The sequence below is a fragment of the Mauremys reevesii genome, linkage group 16, assembly GCF_016161935.1.
Source record: "Mauremys reevesii isolate NIE-2019 linkage group 16, ASM1616193v1, whole genome shotgun sequence".
Lineage (NCBI taxonomy): Eukaryota > Metazoa > Chordata > Testudines > Geoemydidae > Mauremys > Mauremys reevesii.
The window spans coordinates 13,382,676-13,399,917 of NC_052638.1; the positions used below are offsets into that span (position 1 = coordinate 13,382,676).

The 17,242-nt window shown below is 43.0% G+C and overlaps 1 long non-coding RNA gene across 8 annotated transcripts in view; it reads left to right on the forward strand.

Moving 5' to 3' along the window:
* The window catches only part of LOC120384507, a 146,148-nt gene continuing 128,906 nt past the window's right edge, over nucleotides 1–17,242 (forward strand). For 4 of the 8 annotated variants that reach the window (XR_005588921.1, XR_005588920.1, XR_005588923.1 and 1 more), the window contains exons 1-4: nucleotides 1–206; nucleotides 492–633; nucleotides 4,164–4,338; nucleotides 7,227–7,375. This is a non-coding gene — a long non-coding RNA (uncharacterized LOC120384507). Of the gene's footprint in view, nucleotides 207–491; nucleotides 634–4,163; nucleotides 4,339–7,226; nucleotides 8,112–8,173; nucleotides 8,193–8,431; nucleotides 8,451–10,308; nucleotides 10,621–17,242 lie in introns of those variants that run through there. The other 4 variants (XR_005588919.1, XR_005588925.1, XR_005588924.1 and 1 more) reach the window with 4 other exon arrangements.

Here is a 17,242-nt window from a genome sequence, read left to right on the forward strand (position 1 = left end):
TTTTTACATTTGCTCTGGGTTGTGTTTGTGCTTCAGTGGAGTTTTTTCTTGGCCCCTCATTAGGGTCTAAACTATTACAGACACTGTAGTGCTACATCTCCCAAATAGACTCCCAAGTGCACCAGAACTTCTATGTTGCATGCGAGGCTGCTGTGAGCTGAATGGTAAATATGGAGCTGTATGCTAGCTATGTACATCAGTCCATGGTGAGTGCTTGTATTTCTTAGCCTCTTTTTAGAGGTTCGGGGCTTAATTTAGAAATGATTCTGAACTTCTTTTGCTGAGGGTAGGTTTCCCCTCCCCCCTTCTTCATGTAAGGATTTTGAAGCACTGCTGCAGAAGCAGTAGGAAGGAAGGTGTTCTTGTAGGCATTAAGAGCTAGTTACTTTGTAGGATATATGTAAGAGGCAATCTTAACTATTGGTGGCTCCTTAACCAACCCTCAGGTGTGGTGTATAATCTCACTACACTCACTCCTTGTATTTCTACAGTTCTGCTACTTTGATCGTGCTGATATGGCTCTGAGACATGTAACCCAGTTCGTCAAGAAGTCCTATGAGCTGAAGGAGCATGCAGAGAGGCTTCTGTCATACCCAAACAAGCGGGGGGTACATTGTCCTGCAGGACATTAAGGTACAAAACAAATCCATTCATGTATCCAGGAAAGGGATTGTTGAAACCATATTAAGAGAGATTCAGTGCTTTCAGATAAGCTATAATGTGAGGTTATTTCTGTATAGGGTGACCAGACAGCAAATGTAAAAAATTGGGATGGGGGGGGGGGAAATAGGAGCCTATATAAGAGAGAGACCCAAAAATCAGGACTGTTCCTATAAAATTGGAAAATCTGGTCACTTTACTGCTGTGTTACTGCTTTATATTCCTGTACAAATGAGCAGTTTCAATAACTTTAGTGGATCTCCTTTTCTCTCAGTGGAGAAAAATCTCTTTAGAGAGTCCTTACATGACCCATCTGTTAATACGTATTCTGTAACTTGGAACTGGAACACTAAGGGGTGCTGTGGATCTGCATTTAAAAATTGTGTGGGAAACCCTGTATGTCTTTTTTCCTGCAATATGCTTAGCTGTAGCTGGTGCTATTGCTCCTTCCTCTACAATAATATTGACAAAAACAAATAGAATTAATTCTGTTCTAAAGGCTTCTGTATACTCAGGGCTGCCTGAAGAAAGTCTGCTAGCAGTAAAATGGGTAACTTTGCCCAGGGGTGGTTCCAGGCCCCAGCACGCCAAGTGCGTGCTTGGGGTGGCAAAATTCCTAGAGCCGCCCCTGACTTTGCCAAATACTGGTGGACGGACTGACCTTAAGGTAGATTCAGCAGGCATAGCTGTTCAGCTGAGCCTCAAAATACAAATTGTCTGCCTGACACATCTTAAATCATTCCTCACTGCTATGTATTTTCACTTATGTTCGTGCCATACCACTACTCCCCTCCGCCCCCTTTCCTGGAGGAGGTGGAAGCCTGCTCCTTTGTATTACTTCTGCGGTCTGCCTTGTGTGGCAGGGAAAGGGAGAGGAGGTCATGTACCACTCACCTAGTGGTCTATTCAAAGGAGCTCTCAGCACCATTCCCTACTCCTGGTTGAAATAATAGGATATGCTGCAATGAGGGTGTCAGATTATACATCTGTCCTCAAAGTGCCCCTTGTTACTTTTCTTGGAGTCTACCTATTTCTCCTGCAGAGTACCCTGTAAGTGTGGTCCCACAATCCTCATGAAGGTGAGGTCTACTAGCATATATTTATTTTTTTGTGTTGCAGAAGCCAGAGCAGGATGAGTGGGGGAACAGCCTGGAGGCCCTGCAAACTGGAGAAAATTGTAGCAGGCTGTAGCAGAGTGGTCACCTACTCTTGCCTTAAGGCTTAAAGCAGCCTGGGGAGAAGGCTGTGGCAGGGAAGGAAGAGTGGGGCTGATTGGGGAAAGCAGCCTCAGCTGGGGGCCATGCTTCAATCAGGCCAAGGATGGCTTAATGAGGGCCCAGCTGGCCCTTATAAGGGGCTGGGGCCAGAAGCCAGAGACAGACTGTCTAGCTTTGAGAGGGAGGGACCTGGCTGCAGGGAGCTGAGAGAAGGTACCTGGAGTGGAGCAGGGCTGGGGGAAGGCCAAGGGAGCTGGGGAGCTCTGGCTTGGAAACCCCCCAGGCTGTGGCCTAGTGGACAGCCAATTAGGTACTGGGATTGCAGCGGGTAGCCCATGGGTAGGCAGAGGCAGCAGGTCCAACCCCCCCTTGCTTATAAGTGGCTTTTACACTGTAGTCTGCCCCAGTGAGCAGGGGCTAGATGGTGACTGGTAGGAGCCCATGACTGAGGCAAGGTGGGGATAGAGGGTTGGGGGTTCCCCTAGGTGGGGAGACCCTGAGACTGGGGGTATTGCCAGGAGGCAGCACCCCAAAGACAAGGGGCACCAGGTCCTAGGAGAGAGACAGGGGCCAGTTGAATTGGGACACTGGCCTGCAGAAACACTAATTCCCTGAGACAACCAGCAGGAGGCGCTACAGCGGTGAGTCACGCACTGTGACACAGATCCTGTTAGACCTGCACAAGCTGGCTATGGAGAAGAGTGATCCCCATGTGGGTAATCATGCAGCTGCCCTCAAATCCAGCTTGTGGAGATGTTAAGGTGTTTGTGAACACACAGTTTAATGGCCATATTGGCCTGACTCTCTGGCTGAGTGGACACAAGGAAAAAACATTAGTCAATGTTGAGCCATAGCAGTGGCTTAGTGTCTTCTAAGCTAGGCACATGGTGCCTCTAACTTATCCAGTCCCTAATAGCTCTCATGGTTGCTAGCAACTGAACTGACTGCATGAGCTTTGCTAGATTCCCAAGCTACCTGTTATGGATTAATTGGCACCTACAATAAGCTATTGCTGGGTCTTGACTAGATTGCAGAGGATAGTCTAGCTACTGCCCTTTTACCATATCAAACCAGTGAGGTAACTTCCTTTTTGATTCAGGGACTGTTGTTTATTAGCTTCAGTGATTGGCTTATACACAAGCTTCTGGAGAGTGTGGTTAAACTGAACTTAAACTCCAATTAAAAACTAAGCTAACCAGGGACCATTCAGGAGCACTATATAAACCGGGGAACAAATATTGCCCTACCTAAAATGGAAAATGCTGCTTTCTGAAACAAAACTAGATGCTGACTGTCAATTGCCAATAACAAATGGAGAATACTAGTCCTCTGCAAAATTTCCCCTAAATCCATACAAAGACTACTTTAACTCTTACATAATGATTAGGGACTTACCAAATTCATGGTCCATTTTGGTCAATTTCATGGTCATAGGATTTTAAAAATCACAAATTTCATGATTTCAGCTACTTAAAGCTGAAATTTCAGTGTTGTAATTTTAGGGGTTCTGGCCCAAAAAAGTGTCTACTTCTGCACTGTTGGGCAGAGGTGAAGGGTGGCATGGTATTGTCCTCCTAACTTCTGTACTGCTGCTGGGGAGTACTGTCTTCAGAGCTGGGCACCTGACCAAGAGCTGCTGCTCTCCAGATGCCTGATTTTGAAGGCAGTGCAAAAGCAAGGGTGGCAAAGGTGTGATTTGCCCTAAAATAACCTTGTGACCCCCTGCTGCAGCTCCCTTCTGGTTCAGGACCCCCAATTTGAGAAATGCTGGTCTCCTCCATGAAATCTGGATAGTATTGGTTAAAGCACACAGGACCAGATTTCACAGGGAGAGACTAGATTTCATGGGCCATGATGAGTTTTTCATGGCTATGAATTTGGTAGGGCCCTAGTAATATGTTCCCTTGCTTGCACTGAACCCAACAGGACTCACCTGTCTGTGTGGCAAATAAGGAAGGCTCTAAACTTTGTGCTGTAAACACTTGGAACACATCATTATTATCAGACTTGACCATAAGAATGGCCTTTTAGTGGATTAGGCCAATGGTCCATCTACCCTATATTGTCTCTGACAGCACAGAGTGCCAGACAACTGCAATGGAATGAACAAAACAGGGCAACTTTGCATGATCCATCCCTTGTTGTCCAGTCCCGGCTTATGATAGTTGGCAGTCTAGGGACACTCAGCACACATGTGTGTGTCATGCTTTACCATTGCAGGCAGTTAAATGTGCTAAGCCAACAGTAATGTGATGCAGAAGTGAGTCCATCTTTTCTTTCCTGCAGCTCTGACTTCCTGGAGTCTGAGTATCTGGAGGAGCAGGTGAAGGCCATCAAGCAACTAGGAGACCACCTCACCAACCTGAAGCACCTGGGAGTGCCCCAGAACAGCATGGGAGAGTACCTGTTTGACAAGCACACCCTGGGGGAGAGCAGCTGAACTCTTCACTACTGTCTTTCAGTAAGAACCCTGGACCTCTCCTCTAGAAGACAGCAAAAGATCCATTGCCTAACACCTTTAGTATGGTGAATAAAATTTGGCTTCAAGCTATTACTTGGTTTCATCATTGTTAAATTTAATAGACCGTGAAAAGTCTAATCAGCTGTTACAATAGCCAAAACACTGTCATTGACTCTTCCCCCTGCACGTTCCACATTCAAAATTGTATGTGTCACAACTGGAATCTAAAGCCTATGGCCACTGTTAGAGGCAACATAATGAGCAAAGACATTTTGGGTCTTCTCTGCTACAACACCCTTTCTGGTTCTGTTCACCATAGCAGGAGTTGTCTAGTACAAAAGCAAAGTGGCTTGGTGTGGTGTCTGCTAGGCAGTAGGGAAAATGGGTAGTGTGTGTTTTGCCAGAGGGTGGAGATGGATGGCAGGAGAGAGATCACTTGATCATTACCTGTTAGGTACCCCAGAGAGAGTGAACCTGGCATTGGCCACTGTTGGCAGACAGGATACTGGGCTGGATGGACCTTTGGTCTGACCCAGTATTGCTGTTCTTATGTCCCTCAAATAGTAGGAGGCCTGGGGGGTGCTTTAGGGAATGATCAGTTAGATTGGCTGGGCCCCCAGCATCAGTCTCTTCTCTCAGCAGCTAGTGCTGCATGGCCATGCTGAATGGCTTAGTTTAAGTAACAAGGGATACTTCAGAAAAAGTTTGACACTAATAGAATGAAAAACTTCTGTGGGTGTAAATGAACGGCAGGTCTCCTCTGCATATTGATTCCTGGTGGGCAAAGAAGCCTGAAGTAAAATATAAAGCTTGAACAACTTTCTCAAATGTAGGCCCTATTTTGAGTGGAAGGAGGGAAGTATTAATGAATAATGAGTTTCTTTTAGGAGAGAGGGGGAATCAAAGTACCAAGTATAATTAGATTAACTGGATGTGCTGGTCAGTCTTCCAGAATTGTTTTTTAGATGGAAATTATCTTTTCACATTTAATCCAGGTTTAATTGAAATGGTGATGGGGATGGGTTGGAGGGGGAGAACCAGTTTACTTTAGAGCCACTTTCATTCCTGGGGAAGTTGGTGGCTTTCTCCCCCCTCCTCCCTGTGCAAAATAAAATAAACCACCTTGAAAAGAAACAAATACACTTGCACAATACCCTGTAAAATGGCTTGTGTGATAGGGAGTCAAGTTTCCTAGGAGTTACTCATAAGCTCTAAAGTCTGAAAAGACTGATATCTGATACAGTGCATGTCATGACTGCATAATGCAGTACTGTCTAAAACTTTATGGTAGCTTGAGTGCTAATCCCTTTAACTTCAGCCAAAGAACAGCACTCCTCTGGCTTTTGTGCTCCAAATTCTGAAGTTGACAATGGGTCTCTTCCTCACCCTGTGTCCTGGGGACTCAGTATACTGATCAGAAAATACTGGCTGCATCAAATTTGTCCTGTCCACATAGTGGACACAGATTGGACACTCTTGTCAAAATAACTAAATTCTTGACCACCTCCATTCTGATTGCAGGAGCATATCTCCATAGTAGCTTTGGCCTGAACCCTGCTCTCTGTGGAGTGTCACTATGGCAACAGGCCTTCCCTAGGTGATATAGCTGCATGCGCAGCCAGAGAGGAAAGGCACAAATGGTGTCACTATCTGGGCTGCGGAGAAACTGAGATGCCTCATAGCTGTAATCTCTCAGCTCAGTGTCCTAAATGTGGGCCACTTAATCCCCACTTCTCCAGCCCCCATCTCTTGCTTTAGTCCTGTTGGTCTTAGGACCATTTTCTGTGTAGTCTCAGTAGTGTTTGCTTCCATTCAGGTGCCTTCCTACAAACTCAAATACTTCCTGGTGAAATAATATAACGGTTCCAGCTGCTGGTGGGGAATAGTTGACAGGCAGCATAGTGTGGGTGCTTCCATAGCTATGCTGTTGTGTACTTCGTAAGTATCTAGCAAATGGAGTTTATTAACTTGCAGTGAGAGTAAAGAGTTGTTCTGACAGTCTCACTTTTATCGTGTTGGCTCTTTTCTCTATGAACAAACCATTCCCATCCATTGCCCAACCATGCAGCACTAACTAATCCGAACAAAGGAATTTCCATAGGCCAGGCAGTAACAGCTAGTCAGGCCATAGCTGCTCCTACGGAACCCAGGTTCCAGAGTTTTCTCGCTGACCTATGGAGCTACTGACAATGGGATTTTATCTGTTCCATAGTGGGTGGTTCTTTTTCCTACACTCCAGGCTTTGTGATGAAAGCCCCCCAAGACTTATTTTTTTCTGTTTATATCTGCTGGGGTCAGAATTACAAACATTTAATCAAATGTAACAAAATGTCATGTGTAAAACTTGATAGCATATTGTGAACACTAAACTTGTGGGCAACTACTTGTGGGCTCTTAGGAAGAACCATTCCCAGAGGCTTGAATATCAAAAATCCTGGGGTTATGGAACAAATCTTGCTAGAGTATAGGAATGACAGGAAATTGGTTAGGAAGGCTGGAAACTTGCATGATTTATGGGATAAATGAATATGCTTCCCTAAGTATTCTTGTTTCTCTGTTATAGCTCAAGGGTTTTCAGAGTTTTATACTGGTGACCCCTTTCACACAGCAAGCCTCTGAGTGTGACACCCTCCCCCCTTATGAATTAAAAACACTTTTTAAATATATTTAACACCATTATAAATGCTGGAAGCAAAGCAGGGTTGGGGTGGAGACTGACAGCTTACAACCCCACTTCCCCATGTAATGACCTTGCAACCCACTGAGGGGTCCCAACCCCCAGTTTGAGAACTCCTGGTATAGCTGCTATCTAGATCCTTATCTTCTATATGGGATATAGTCTCCTAAAAGTAAGACTTCTTCATTAGTCTCCTGTACTCTTTTTCTAGTTCTGCTACTTTGACTGTGATGATGTGGCCTTAGGCACATGGCCGAGCTCCTGAAGGAACAGTTGTGTGAAGAGAGGGAGCATGCAGAGATGTTCCTGAAATACCAGAACAAAGGAGGAGGAGGGTGCATTGTTCTGCAGGACATCAAGGTGAGCAATAAATCTGATCAAATGGCTGAGGCTGCTGAAGCAAAGACTTGAGACAATGGGTTTTGCTTTCCTAGTGCTGGAGTATATGGGTTGGTGATTTTATCACTGAGTTCTTCAGGCATATGAGTAACTTTTTGTTCCTCTCATTAATTTGGCAATAACTGTTATTGGGACAGTTCTACCCAAGAGGGTGGCTGTCTCTAAATCTATTATTTCTGAGATTTTTACTATCTTGAAAGGCAGAGATATTGGTATCTCCACTCTTCTAGTAAGACTTTCATCATCTTGCTAAAGTCTCATGAAAATAGGTGTTCTTGATTGTGGTTCTGAGCTGGGGCTAATAATGGGGTGTGGGTGGGGAGAAACAGATCCAATGGTTCAGATTGTAGGCCTGATTTTAGCCCTTTTCTGTTTGTTCCTGCATTGCCATTCCCTATAATTTAAAAATAAAACTACATAGTCTTTGGGTTACTTGTACCAGGCCTTAATGTACAAAACCATTTTAGAGCTCATGTGGAACAGAAGCTGTGGTAAACAACAATAAACATGGTTAGAAAGGGGCAGAAAAATCAAATGCATATATATATATATATTTTGGAATGTTTACTATAAAGAAGATAGTATATTGACTCTAGTTAGCAGAAGGATATAGTTAGAGGTCTTCTCAAGCTGACCATTGAACAGAGGCCATTGACTGGCTCAGGATTATTTAACTATTTTCTAGATCTAGCTTTGTTCATATACATTTTCTCTCTAAATAAAAAGATAAATTTAAACAAATGGTTAATCTTATTTAAGGTCCTGACCTAAGAACTAGCTGTAATACAGATTCTGACTCCAGTCCGTGTCGACAATTGAACACCGTCACTTTCTTGATTGTTTGTTTGAATAGCTTTTAAAGCATGGATCTCAAAGGACCAGTAGTGACATTGATACCAGGCCAGCTTTGTGGCTTATTGAGGAACCTGGTGCAATGAAGTTGCTTAACTACACAATCTTCTCAGGGGGAGAAAATATAAGATGGAACAAAACAGTGTACATTTTTCTTTCTTCCAGAAAATGTAAATATTTATTGAAATGAAGAAAAGAGAACCAAATTGCTGTGCCAAACACAACAGATAATTGTTTTCTGTTCAAATGCAGCCTCTGTCTCTAAATAGGAGTAGCTGGCATACTACCTGCCTGCTAATGAATAGCTACTCCCACCAAGTATTGTGGATACGAATACAAGCAGCACTTGGCTTCCTGTTATTTGTTAGATATATTTTTGGCTTTGTGGCATTGTAGTCTTTAATGTTTTTAATGTAGTTTTGCAAGAAGGTGATTGGTTCACTGTCCTGTGAACTGGTCTTTTGTTCAGTATTGCAATTGCAGTTGGAGTGCAAGTTCCCCTACGTGGGTGCTGGCAATGTGGTTCACCCCTGACCTGATGCAGCGATGTCGGTGCGGGAGAAGGTAGTTCAATCTGTGTCTACACAGTCCAGGGCATTTCTTTTGTGACTGGCAACAAGGTTGCCAACTGTGACACTCATTATGAATACAGTCCACAGTAGAAGAGTCTTTTCAACCACGGTAGTTAAACTGCATCAGAATGCAATATGTGAAAAGCAACAGATGTAAGTGATTAAAAGAAAGACATGACAGATTTTGTGGTTTGAAATCTGTTCTGTTTTGTTAGAACTTGCTTGAAAATATACAGCACAGGAATTGCCACATGAATCAGGTTGGTGGGTCGTCCAGTCCAGTGAGAGAACCCTCATTTTGGACATTTTTATAAGATAGCTAGACCACTGGAAGAGTTCTACTCTAACCCCTCTCTATTGGAAGTTGGCTTCAGTTGTGAAGCATGAGGACTTCTATCCCTTCTATTTTTTCCCTTCTCTAATGTAACTGGATATTTTCCTTATCCATATAAATGCCTAACCTTTATTTTCTGTCCCAGCTTCCATTGAAGCTTTACAATCATTTTACTCACCACCAAAGGGCAACTGTCTTTGGGGTGAAATGTGGCAGTAGTTGAACAGGGAACAGCTAGGCTGCACTACAACTGGACACAGGAAAAAAATGCCATGTCCAATTGTAACTCTAAGTAGAATTGTAGTTAGGCAGAATGTAGCAAAGCAAACTGAAGTTTAACTAGGAAACTACAACAGTGGAAAAAATTGACTTAATTGAAACATGTTTTTTTATTAAACCATAAAAATTGAGTTAACCAGACCCTCTTTTTTTGTCCATAATGTTCATTTAATTGAAAACCCAATATTCCATCAAAGTTTTGACCAAGTTTTTGACCAGCCCTAAAAGAGACATACCGGTAGTTGCCTTAAATTTAAAAAAAAAAAGAGTAGATTTGAATGATAATGGTATTCAACTAAGATTATCTCTGTGTGGAGTATGTTGATGTGGAGACACAGATGACCCTTAGGTGGTGAGCTTGTGAGGATAGCAGACTTGTCAATGGAGGAGAGAGAAAGAGGAGGTAAGACAGGTTCGGAGGACAGATGAGAAGTTTAGCCTTTGCCACATGAAGTGGCAGGACATCTAGGAGGAAAGACTGGGAGGGCAGGCAGTGATGCCAACCTGGATGAAGGGGGAGCTTTAGAGTGAAGAGTCATGAACAAAAAGTTGGCGGCTGAAATCCATAGGTGCTGTTAAGTTCCCAGAGGAACACATGCATTATTTCTTTCTGATATAATGGGCCAAGTGTGTTGCAGACATGGGAAAAAAAACCAGGTCCCATCCTGTAGAGGGTGAAAAGGAAAAGGTTTTTAATGAGAAACTTTATAATAATTTTGCCAGGCCTCATTGAGGCAATTGGCTTTGGTATAATTGATCTCCACATTCCCTCCAAACTTTAATGAAGTTTGAAACACTTCTTGCAACTTTCCCTTTTCCATTATTTTTTCATGTCAATTTTTCATCTCCTTTTCCAGGTTCTGCCTTTGCCTAGAAGCCCAAAGGCCTAGCACACTGCAAGAGAGTTTCAGTTTGCAGTCACCTGAAAGTACAGTATCAGAAATCTCATGAATGCATCTGCTCTCTGAGATTTGAAGTCCCAGCTCAGATAAGCAGTCAAAGTTTAAACGCTTACACTAACTGCTCCTCCAGGCCTTTTGAAGTTCACCTATTGCAAATTGAAAGCTGTCTCTGACTTTACTATCAAAAATGCCCCTCTTTTATAGTAGTAGTGGATGCCTGAAGTTACCAAATCCTATTCTATGCTGCATTACACACTATTTACCATGCTCCCAATGTATCATTTAAATCTGTTTCAATTATAGGAAAATATAAATAATTCATAATGTGGTTGACTATCTTGAGTCTTTCCTATTTTTTTCTTCCAATTCACAGTCACAGGAACACCTGATTTGCTAAGGTAACAATAGATTGATACTCTTTGGGAATGGTACTGAACTCTGAATGGTACTGATGGAGGTGTCTGAGAGAGAAAATCCTGTAAAATTTGAGAATGCCTTGCAGGCATGTTACTGGTTAAGGCTGTTAGTTGCTGTCTATTTCTGTTTATTTTTTAAAGTAAAAATACATGGATTTGAGACAGTTTGAAACAAGCTGAATGAAATAAAACTCGGATTTATATCAGAACATCAGGTTGGGGCAGGGGACCTGCAGCAGTGTTTTAGCCCCATGAGGAGTTAGTTTCACAGTAAATCTTGATGTTTCACTGCTTGGAATCGGAAACCTATCACCCCCCCCCCCCTCTCTGATACATGTGGACTTTTCAAGCAGGAGAGGGTGACAGCTGCTTTGCTCTAGGTACAGTAGTTCTCAAACTTTTGCAACTTGAGGACCCCCTCATTTTGATTAAAAAAAAATTTCACAGACCCCCCCCCAAGCTTCTTGATGTTTGTTTACATTTGAAGAAAAAAATTCCATCCCCCCCTCCATCCCTGCCACTCCTCTTCCTGCCCCCTCCCCTGAGCATGTCCCATCCTTGCTCCTCCCTCTCCCTCCCAGTGCCTCCTGTACTCCACTGAGCAGCTGTTCTGCCATGTCCAGGAGGAACTGAGAGGGAGGGGAAGGATTTTATCAGTGGGGCCAGCAGCCCTGGACATGACTTGCGGACCCCCCCCCCCAAGAAAACCCTTGCATACCCCCGGTCACCAGTTTGAGAAACACTGCTCTAGGAGATGCTTGATGCACAATGTCAGAAAGGTTTGATAGTGTCTGGAGAAAGTTAACTCTCTTGCCTTTCTGGGCGGAGGTAAGATGCTGCACTGAATTAGGCCAGCAAGCAAGATGGGGATGGGGTCAAACCTGTAGTGTTGCAGGAAAAGAGAGACCTAATGGAGCAGTGCGGGAAATAGGAGCAATGAGAACATTCTGCCCAGCAGTCGGATTCTTGCTCCACCTTCAACAGAGCAACCCCTGAAAAGTAAAAGTGCTAGCTGTTGTTCTGTGTATGTGTTTGCTCATTATTAGTGAGCATCCTTTGCCATTTACAGGAGAACCTCAGAGTTGCGAACACTTCTGGAATGGAGGTTGTTCGTAACTCTGACGCGTTTGTAACTCTGAACAAAATGTTATGATCTTGCTTTGAAAAGTTTACAACTGAACACTGACTTAATATAGCTTTGAAACTCCACTAGGCAGAAGAAAAATGCTGCTTTTAACCATCTTAATTTAAAAGAAACAAGCACAGAAACAGTTTCCTTACCTTGTCAAACCCTTTTTTAAACTTTCCCTTTTTTTTTAGTAGCTCACATTTAACGCCATACTGTACTGTATTTGCGTGTTTTGTTTTTTTTTTTGGCTCTGCTCCTGCCTGATTGTGTACATCCAATTCCAAATGAGATGTGTGACTTACTGGTCAGTTTGTAACTCTGGTGTTTTGTAGCTCTGAGGTTCTACTGTAAATGTTACTGGTTAAAAATAATCAGTAAATATCAAAATAAGACAATGAAATACTCTTGCTGTTGCCTTACAATACATAATTTCTGTTTTAATGAAATCATTTGGGGATTGCTGCCCACGATGTAGAGAAGTTCTGCCCAACACAAACACACTCGTATTTAGTCCCAGACTACATGTCATTTTTTAGGGTTTCAAGATATACACAGAGAGGCAGGAAAACTGGGTTAGAAGTGGGGAGTCATCCTGAGCTCCCAAAGGTGCATATTGAATGTGGTATCACCTAAGCCCTCTTCATCCAACCCTACATCCCAAAGGAAGAATAAGATAACTTATTTCCTTTTGGACTCTGTACAAGGCATCTCAATATAGCAAGTGCAGTCCCAGGCTCTGCTGTGAGGAGATATTGTTGGGAGGACAATGATAAACAGATCACTGCCACTATTAAAACAGAAAATATGTATATCATACACACCCACTCTGTAGCATGGGGAGACATACAAGGCCTGTGTCTGTAATAATCAAATCCTATCCCTTCCTTCTCTGTTGGTGGCACCCTCGAGCTGTGCAATCTCTCCAGAAGTATCCAGCACATAGTTCCCCAGCTTTGTAAAAGCAAGGCAGTGAAAAAGTTTTTAAGCTGTGTCTTAAAAAGTGCAAACTAAAGAACTAGAGATTGCAGGAAATATATACATGGCAGAACTATCACAATTCTCTACATTAAGCAGCAAGTTCTGGGTGTTGTGTGGCAGTCTCTGATACTCTGCAGTTATTGACAAAGAGGCCAAATACAGCTTGAATTTCACAGAAGCCTTTTGTAATGATCTGCATTTCATTTGAATATATCATGATGTTTTTATGCCATCTGCAAGAGGGTCCTTTAAGGTCAGGAGAGAGAAGTGGGAGGGCAATTACCCCATTAAGGGGTCCAGGGAAAGAAGATGAAGTCTGGAAAAATAAGTGAAGCATTCATTGGGAGAGGGGAAGATGGTCCTGGGGAACAGTTAGCATCTAGGAGAGAGAAGGTATAGGGCCATCTCACACCACTATTCCTTTAAGAGCCTGGGACCTTGTGGAGCAGGTGAGACAAAGCACTGTTTTGAGCTAACCATGCTCCCTCCTGCTCTCTATAGAAGCAAAGTATTTATTTTGTGAATGTGACCATGACCAGAATTCACCATAACGTATTGAAAAAGAGGTGCTTGCACTAAACATGGATTTTTTTTTTTACATGTACAGTTAGGGGAGTGTGCAAGGTTGTCCTCATCTGACTTCAGTTACAGTAATGAAAGTAAGATTTATACCCCAGAAATGACTTGAATTAAGCAAAAGGAAATACTTTTATTTAGAACATAATTATCCTATGGAACTCAATACCACAAGATATCCTAAAGGCCAAAAGCTTAGTAGGCTTAAATAAAGGCTGGATATTTATCTGGATAATGAGAAGGTCTCAATCAGATTAGACATAGGAAAAACACGATATGAATCCTTTTATTTCTGGGCACAAGCCAGCTGCTAAATTAGATGGTTAGTAAGAAAGATGATTCATAATTACCCATTATGGGCTTTTCTTTGATTCTACTCATGGTCAGACTGTTGTATATTAAACTGGATGGAAAGCTCGCCTGATCTGCTATGGAAATTTCTTTGTTATATGAACATCTCTCTATCAGAAACTTCTCAGGCTTTTGTGCAACTCTATATTCTCCTACTTTGCTATAAACTGTCCTGGCCATTCTTTCAGCATTTCACTTGGAGGCGCTATTCCTTTCCGTAGGAATCAATCACTGTTACAGCTTTAGCATTCTCCTTTCCCTGCACTCTCTCTTTGGGTGATATCAGTGCGGTCTATTGGCAAGTTAATGATTTATCTAATCTCAATGATGCTTCAGTTGAGAAGTAATTCAAATTCTTTCTAAATCTCTTACTGAAAAATGCGGCTTTATGAAACAGAAGCCTTTTCTTTTTTATAGGCTTGTTTTCTTATTGTATGATTTCAAATACAGCATTTGGACCTGCTACTCGTTTCAAATGAAGAACATTCCCTAAGAAATGAGACAGTTACTTCCTCCCAGCAGGGCTATATTTTATCTATTTAGAAAAATGGAATAGGCTCAAACATTTATATCTTTCAAGTTGCTGATGGATTTAGGCTTCAGAATGAACTACAGCTGGCATGGAAAATTTCAAGAAAAGGTGTGAAAGGATGAGTAAAAAATGTCACGGGTGACATTTGTTTAATGTAATTTCATTCATATTTCTTCCATCTCCAGAAATGGGTCTTGAGTCCGTCTGGGAGCTGTGCCGCTGAGTCATGTTAGTCTTTTTATTTTTTTTCTCATTTACTCCATTTTGCTTATGCTTCCCACCCCTTCATTTTATTCCTGCTCTCCTTCCTTCCTCCCCCCTTTAGCCTTTCTCTCTTTCTGTCCTGGTTTGTTCTTTCTTGGCTTAACTTTTAATTAATTAAACATGAATGGCCTTTGACACAGCAAGGATTATGAAAGCAGTGGGACACTTGTTACTTATTTGAAAGAGTTTGGCAAATATTTTTTTGCCTTTACACTCTTTTCTCTGTTAACTTTTTCAGTATTGCCAACTTCAAGAGAGGAAAAAATCAGGAATTGGACTCCCAAAAATCATGAGCATGACCCCCAAATCATGACATTTTAAAAACAAGATTATAGTGTGTGTTTAAGTCAATCTCTTGATTTTTTTTTTTTTTGAACATCCCCGCTCCCCCGACCATTCCCAGGGTGTGTGCATGTGACAATTAACATTGCCCACTCTTCTGTGTGTACTGGACAAGGTGATTTTTGGCCCCTGCTACAGAAGCTCTCACCCCCACATATGCTCATCTCCTGCACAGCAATTAATCCTGTTCCTCAGTCCCCCATCAGTTCTCTCTCCACCCAACCCCCCCCTCAATTCAACCCTACCTCAGTTCAGTCCCCCAGCCAGTTCTGCCCCTCTACCCCATTGTCTCCCACCCTCAGTTTACCCTCCCAGTACTCACTCCATCTGCTCAGAACCCACCATCACTATAGCCCCCTAACCCCAATCAGCTCTGCCTTCCTCATTTCAGCCACTCTGCAGCCCACAACCTCACCTCTGCTCCTTAGGTTTCTTCATCCTCCCCAAGCCTGAGGGGGATGCAGTGGGGTCCCCTCTCCCACTTCTCAGGGAGTCTGACAGGCTTTCTGGGTAAAATTAACCCTCACTTTTAAAACGCTTAAATGTCAGGATTGATTCAATTGCTCATTTGAGGATTGGCCAGCCCCCACTTCTCTCTGGTAAAGTTTCTGTTCCCGGCTAGGGTGTAGCCATGCTGTCTCTTGTGAGCTTGATAGCTTTGCTTCTCTGATACGTAAATGAATTCTCATTGTCTTTCACTGTATTTTGGAAGTAACTACCCGGTGGAGAGACCATATTCCTTTGTTTAGGGTGGGGATAACTCCTGTTTGAATGCAAACACGTTTCTGCTGCAGCTGTGCCCCCTCCAAAAAAAAAATTTTTTTTTTAAAAGTGAGAGTTCTCTTGTGAGATCAGGAATAAGGCTTAATTTTACTTAGAAATTGCAACTCTTGCGATCAGTTTGCGAGAGTTGGCATGTCTGCTTTTTTCCTGGAGGCTCTTGGGATCATGTTGTCAGAGAAGTCAAGGAGCCATTTGAAAGTAAAGAGAGACTTGATGTAGCTGAGGGTGTGTGTACAGTGGGCTTCCATCTTGAATGGTCCCTTGCAAGTCATCTTCCTTTGGCAAGGGTCAGTATGGGAGGGTTCTGCAGTTTTTTCACAGCTCTTCCAGCCAATAGGCAAACCTATAAATGCATACTAAGGGACAGTCACTGCAGCAAAGAGCTTACAACAGAAATAGATGAGATAGAGAAGGAGTGGGAGAGTATTTTTCCCATTTTACAGAGGCAGAATTGAAACGCAGATGTAGGGTCAGATTTTCAAAGGCTATCAGCACCTGAAGGGTTTAAGCTCTTTTGAAGTTCTGGCCACGTGTTTTGGTGTTTGAATGGGAGCTGTGTGGTAGAGCTTGGAAATGAATCCAGTCCCCAATTCAGTGCTATCCTTACAGAATTATCCTTCTTTATCTGCACAGAGGACTAATGTTTTCCATCTATGTGCAGAATAAATTTTATGTGTACCGAGGTATGTGTGGATGTGAGCCACCACTAGAAACAAAAACACCTAGATACATTATATATTTTTTAAAAGTTACCATAGGGATACTTACTCCAGCCAGGACATGTTAGGCATTTTAGAATTCACTAGTCAAAGAATTAAATTTAAAAGAGTAAGAGAAATAATAATTATGAAATGCATAGAGCAGTCCAAACACTAAAATAACACACTTTGAAAGAATAAAATTACAGGAAGTACAAAGAAGTAACAACAACAATAATAATAATGTGTTGGGAGGTGAGTGTGAGAGAGAGAGACATACCCACAGAGACTGTGTGCTGGCTTTTGGGGAAGTTTCTGAGAGATGCCATGTGCTGTCTCTTTAAGGCACTCACTGAAAGCTCCTACTCCTACTCTACTCTGTCCTGAGCCTGTCTCCCCGCTCCATGGAGATGGGGTACATGGACAGAGGGGAGGAGGAGAGATTGTGTGTGTGTGAGACCGACAGAGATTGTGTGAGCTGGCTACTGGGGAAGTCTCAGAAACTGTCTCTTTAAGAAAGGCACTCAGCCACTGTTCAGACCTCACACCACAGCAGCTCTGAGTCCTGAGCCAGGCTGTCCCCTCTCCCCTGCTCTGCAGAGATGGGGCACAGGGGCAGGGGGACACCCTGACATCAGCACCCCCTTCCCCTCCCGCTCTGCACAGCCTGCAGAAGGGTCCCGGGAGCAGCTGCAGGATGGAGCAACATGGCTGCTAATCACTTGAATCTCTCCTGGACATCCGACCAACCCCGCGGCTTAGAGGGAACACAGTTGAGGACGTTACTGTTTCGTACAAGAGGAGATCATCCTAAACACAT